Raw genomic sequence first — 6,000 nt, 5'->3', positions numbered from 1 at the left:
TAAAGTGGTGATCCTAACTGACCTAAAATTGAATTTTTACTAGGATTAAATGTCAGGCATTGTGAATAACGGAGTTTAAATGTATTTGGCTACGGTGTGGAGTCAGAAGTTTACATGCATAGAACTAAGTGCACTACAATTGGGATGTCTCTGGAGCAACACACAAACCACTCATCCTGAGATGGAGACTTGTCCTGTCTTCCCATTAATTTAATTGAGAGGTATCACGATTATTGTAAGAAATATTTTGAAGTACACATTGTAGTTGACTTGATTTAACAGAAGGCTTTTCTGGTGAAGGTTAAATAGCAGCCCTGTAGTATTATTTATTACAGTATACTACATGTAGAGTTATAGAATGTCTTTGAAAAAGCTGTACCTTAAGGTTTATGGTTAAATATAACAGGTTCCAATCTGCTGAATGCATTTTGGGACTTTTGAAAAGTTTGGTTTTTACTTTGTGGTACATGAGGCAGTATCTTCCTGTGACGAGCTTTAGCTGGGGTCAGGGTTAGTTCCAGAAGTAAAGCCTGTATGTTCTGTCAACTGTATCCTGCTGCATCAGGAAAGCTCCAATCACTAGGCACAGTTAGCATTAATTCCAAACCAAAGGAGTGTAACCTTACATCACCTTCCTGAAGTGAAGACCCAGGTGTCTTTGTCATGAGCTTGAAGGATGGTAGGTGTTCTCCCTCAGTGTGGAGAAGAAAGAGCTGCACCTCCACTGTCTGTGTGTACAGGAAGCCTGCGGTCTCTCATAGTGAGGCGGTCAGTTCGCTACTTAGGCCGTGTACCAGCTGACTGAGCTTGGACAGCAGGGAGAAGCCCAGAGATGCTCCCCCAACAGGATTCACCCACACGGCCAGCAACAGATCATGGGCCAAGCCTCCAGGGTGACTCCCTGCCTCTGTCCTACGAACCATCAGCAGAATGGTGGGCATGGCACAGCAGAAGAACCAAGGCACCGGCTCTTCCACCAGCCCTACGATGGTACTCAGCAGCACAAGGATGATTTGAGAGGGATAGGACTATGGGCAGTGGTGGATTTACCAGCGCCTCCACCTCCCAGAACAGGTAGAACTTCTCCAGTAAGACCAGGGGAGAGTCTTCGTCCTCCACGGCCGAGCCCAGAGACAACAAGTCCAGCTGCTCCTGTGTGGAAGGGTGGCACCATAATATACAATCAAAGGTGAGGAAGACATTTCATGACAATAGCACTGACCCAGGCTATACTTACCACCAGCTCCAGCCTTTGGATGAGTGGATCGTAGGCCAGAAACACCACCACGCTTGCGTTGTCCAGGGCCTCCATGAAAGACTATTCCTGGCAAGCACCAGCTCCAGACCATGGAAGTACTGTTCCACAGCCTGCCGGCCCTGCCTCACTAGGCCCTCACAGCTGGCCTTTGCTGCTCCCCCAGCTCACACACCTTCAGGTAAACTATCCAGAAGACTACAAAATGGTAAATTGGTCAGAAGCATTAAATCCATTATTACAGGTAATTACTGGTAAGTGATAATGGTGCCAGAGGGGATGTCTGCTGTTTTTACGGGCTCCTAACCAACTGTTTGTCCAGTGACGCGAGCCTACCAGACGAGCTCAATACCTTCTATGCTTGCTTCAAGGCAAGCAACACTGAAGCATGCATGAGAGCACCAGCTGTTCCATACGACTATGATCACACTCTCGGTAGCTGGCCGCGGGGCCAGATGGATTACCAGGATATGTACTCCGAGCATGCGCTGACCAACTGGCAAGTGTCTTCTCTGATATTTTTAACCTGTCCCTGACCGAGTCTGTAATACCTGTTATGTAATTTTCTTGTTACTTTTTGATTCGAATTTCATTTATTTACTAAATATTTTCTTCACTATTTCTTGAACTGCATTGTTGGTTAAGGGCTTGTAAGAACTTCACGGTTCGACACATGTGACAAATAAAATCTTATTTGAAATAAACTGGTAAATCACCTCTGCCTGGTGACCCAGGCAACACCGACCCGGGCTATCCTTACCTGCAGCTCCTTAATGAGTGGATCGTAGGCCAGAGACACCTCCGCGCTTGCGGTGTCCAAGGCCCCCATGAAAGCCTTTCTTCCTGGCAAGCACCAGCTCCAGCCCCTGGTCAAAGGCATTAAATCCATTATTACTGGTAAATCACCTCTGCCCGGCGGTGGTCTGAGCGCCTCGCCAGCAGGTGAGCGGGCGCCTGCCTCTCCCTGATAAAGGCTGCCTGCAGGTCATCGATGGGGTTTCCCTGGTGCTGGCCCACTGTTAGGCAGACGCCACGGATGAGCTGGCGGTCCTGGACACAGACGTTGAGGGGCTGTCGGTGGTGCGCAGGGCAGGAGGGGGCCTTGGGTGGCTGTCCTTCTGGAACTGATAGATAAGGATGGGAATAAAATAAATGATATACCACTTCATTATACTGTACACTGTAAAGATAGGTCATTGTCCCATCGGGACATAAGCTCAAAAACGTATTAAACAAATGGTTTCCTTCTCAATGATGGCGTGGAGAGGCATTTTTGGGCAATGCGTCAACACCCGTTGGTGGTAGCTCTACCACACTGGCAGTTAGGGAACTTGAGTGGGAGCCGCAGCAGACGCCAGATGGAGTAGATGGCAGAGACTTGGAGTACGTTGTCCATGCAGGACTTACAGAAGGTGTGGGAGCAGGGCAGGCCCCGAGGATCAGCATTGAGGGAATAGCACACTGAACAGGTCCCCCTCTAGGTTATCCATGCTGAGTTGATGGCACAATGAGGCTGCGTACCTGGCTTGTTTCTTCCCTTGCAATTCAATGCATCGTTTAGCCTGTAATTGGAGAAGCAAACAACACTTGAGTATTCTAAATCAAGACAGAAGTTCAAAGATTTGTGTTGTCCTGACAGACTCCAACCTCACTTGGCTTGATATGTGTAAACTAATTGATGAGTGAGTGTTTGGTTCTTTAGGTGTTCTTTACCATTCGGCCATCAGATTTTCCACCAATGCTCCTTATAGGACACATCACTGCACTCCTCTGTAAACTGGTTCTCTGTATACCTGTCGCAAGACCCACTGGTGATGCTTATTTATAAAAACCCTCTTAGGCCTCACTCAGCCCTCATCCTCCACATACAACACCCGTTCTGCCAGTCACATCCTGTTAAAGGACCCCAAAGCACACGCATCCCTTGGTCACTCTTCATTTCACTGCAGCTAGAACAAGCTACAAAAAAAAAATTAACTGGACAGTTTTATCACCATCTCTACATTAAGACTCAATTATGTGCACTCTTACTGACAGTTGTGGCTGCTTCATGTGATGCATTGTCTCCACCTTGCCCTTTGTGCTGTTGTCTGTGCCCAATAATATTTGTACCATGTTTTGTGATGCTTCCATGTCATGCTATTTTTAATACCCGCAGGTGGCCTTTTGGTAGGCAGTCATTGTAAATGTTGTTCTTAACTGACTTGCCTAGTTAAATAAAAATGTGGAGTCGCTTCATGACAATTTGCAAAGTTAAGTGGTTGGTACTTCTGTGGCCAACTAGCATATTAAAATGACTGTCAAACCCGTACCTCCAAACCTGAATAGCGGTGGATGACGACTTCACACCGGATGACTCCCACCTCACAGCTAGAAGCTATTTCAGTCTGACTGGATGATCTTCAGTTTCTACTGTCTCGGTCTAACCCATGTATCGGTTTGTAGGGCACTACAATTATTGGCACTTGCATATAATGAATAAGGCTGGTTGACTGAGATGAACAACACAGACCCACATGAGAATTGTTCCAGGACAATAATTAATTCAAATGGGGATGCAATATACAGGGCTGCTTGGGGGTCCTGATTCTTACCACCAAGTGGAAGAAAAGTGTCCCTCACAGAATTGACATGTGAATGTCCTACACATTTTTGCCATGGGGTGGAGAGAAAATGTAGCAGTTTTATAACACATTTCATGAAATTCTACATGGTTTGCCATGGGGCAGAGTGATTTTTTTTTTCTCCTGCAATTCTACAAATTTTTCCTTGACTGAGTGACTAAGTCAATGGCGGCCCAGTGCAGGTCAGGGCATGTGTCCTGCGTGCCTGTGTGATATTCGGGCAGGATTACTACAGGTTATGCCTTATGCCAGCCCTGGTTACAAAATGACTAAAGAGTGGTTTTCCTGGGACAGGTTTCCCAACTACAGTATAATGCAGTCGGTTGGGCTGGTGTAGTGCAATTGCCTGAAATGTAACAGAACAAATAAATCTAGGAAACAGTAAAAGCTCCAGCTACCAGAGATCAAGACTGCATTTACATTTAAGTCATTTAGCAGACGCTCTTATCCAGAGCGACTTACAAATTGGTGCATTCACCTTATGACATCCAGTGGAACAGTCACTTTACAATAGTGCATCTAAATCTTAAAGGGGGGTGAGAAGGATTACTTATCCTATCCTAGGTATTCCTTAAAGAGGTGGGGTTTCAGGTGTCTCCGGAAGGTGGTGATTGACTCCGCTGTCCTGGCGTCGTGAGGGAGTTTGTTCCTCAAGACTGCTAGTACTGTATTATGTTGATACTGTGGGGGTTTGAAGAGCCTACTCATTTTGGTGGCAGGTTGCACTAAACTAATTGTACAAGAGCAGTTTGTTCAATTGGCACCTCAGGTTAGATTGCACCGCTCATGCGATGCTGCCCAACACCTGACTAACACTATTCTAGTTTTAAATAATATCATGGCGGTCTGACCAGGTCTAGAATGATATTTCGCTTAAAGGTGTTGATTAATTTGGATTTATCACGAAATGTGGGCTACAGGTGTTTAACTTCCTATTTGTGCGGCACTGTTGACAATAGACATAGCGTGTAAACATAGTAGCCTATAACATGGACTTCGTTCACACTCCCAATATTTCTGGCATAAATAATATCTTAAAATAAAACATTTAACATTAAAACAAAAGCATTGAGACACTTTAAAAACGCTGCCGGAAGTATTTGCTTTTGGAAGAAAACAGTGATACCAGTATAGGCTGGAAAATAAAACCGAGTCAAAATTTGCCCAAGGCCGAAAAATGGCAAAAGAACGTTAGCTAAACTGGAACACTATAGCGCGAGCCGATAGCAAATGAATGGAATCGAACGATCTGTTTTGCCTGAAGTGACGCTTAGAATTCCATTTCGCCTTAATAGCAACAAATAATGTATACATTATTTTACCACTCCAATCTGTTCTTTGGACGAAACTGAAAAATAACTCGTGTAGAAAGTCAACACCCTCACCTTGATGGTACCAAGTGTGCTTATGTCTGCATATCGAGGTAGGGAAAAAATGTCAACTTGACTATTTCTGGTCGAGCGATCGATGACAGCAAGAGTACGCTGACAAACTTTAATTAGAAATAAATTATCCTGATTAAAAATGGTGTCCGACTTCAAAAAATAGACACATTTCCCTATAGTAAACAATGATCTCAAAGTTGCACGAGGAAATGTGTTTACATTTGAACTACCAACGTGGGCAGGTCTAATTGCAAACAATAGCAAAGCAGACATTGTGACGTAGAACAATAAACTGGGAATAGAACGTTCCGAAGGCGAGTTGGTGCCACGGTGCTCAATAGAACTAATAGGAGCTGGCATTGTTAAAAATGCACTAAAATAAGTCAGTTTTTTTCATGATTACTTCCAACTACGGCAAGCAGCTGAGATATATGGTGATAATATGAAACTGGCCTCCACCGCGGATGCAAAGAACTAGTTATCATAAAAAAAGCATAGTTAAAAATGTAGTGTTTCCAGCGTAGCAGTATATCTGCCTGACACAGCTGGTTATTTGGGCTGCGTTTCAACGAGGTTACTGTGCATTTTTAATCAAACTCAAAACGGTTTCAAACTTCGATACTTTCAAAGTACAGTGTGTAATTTTAAAACACTCACCGGTGCCCGGACTTCGCAGATACGTGGGGAAGATACCGTTCCGTCCTCGGTTTGGTCCCTGACTATAGTATCTCAGTGC

General features: G+C 44.7%; 1 long non-coding RNA gene across 2 annotated transcripts; it reads right to left on the bottom strand.

The window, feature by feature from the left end:
* Positions 1-259: 259 nt before the first annotated feature.
* Positions 260-5,615, bottom strand: LOC118377745 (uncharacterized). Of its 2 annotated transcripts, XR_004824347.2 has the most exons (4): positions 5,265-5,615; positions 2,016-2,817; positions 1,238-1,453; positions 260-1,152 (listed from the first exon to the last, which is right to left on the bottom strand). It is a non-coding gene; the product is annotated as an uncharacterized LOC118377745 (long non-coding RNA). The 2 variants fall into 2 exon arrangements; XR_004824340.2 differs by lacking the exon at positions 5,265-5,615 and having other exon boundaries at positions 2,016-3,524.
* Positions 5,616-6,000: the final 385 nt, after the last annotated feature.

The sequence above is a fragment of the Oncorhynchus keta genome, chromosome 1 (genome assembly GCF_023373465.1).
Source record: "Oncorhynchus keta strain PuntledgeMale-10-30-2019 chromosome 1, Oket_V2, whole genome shotgun sequence".
Classification (NCBI taxonomy): Eukaryota; Metazoa; Chordata; class Actinopteri; order Salmoniformes; family Salmonidae; genus Oncorhynchus; species Oncorhynchus keta.
The sequence above is the reverse complement of the archived record's forward strand: the minus strand, read 5'-3'. Positions and strand labels throughout refer to the sequence as shown.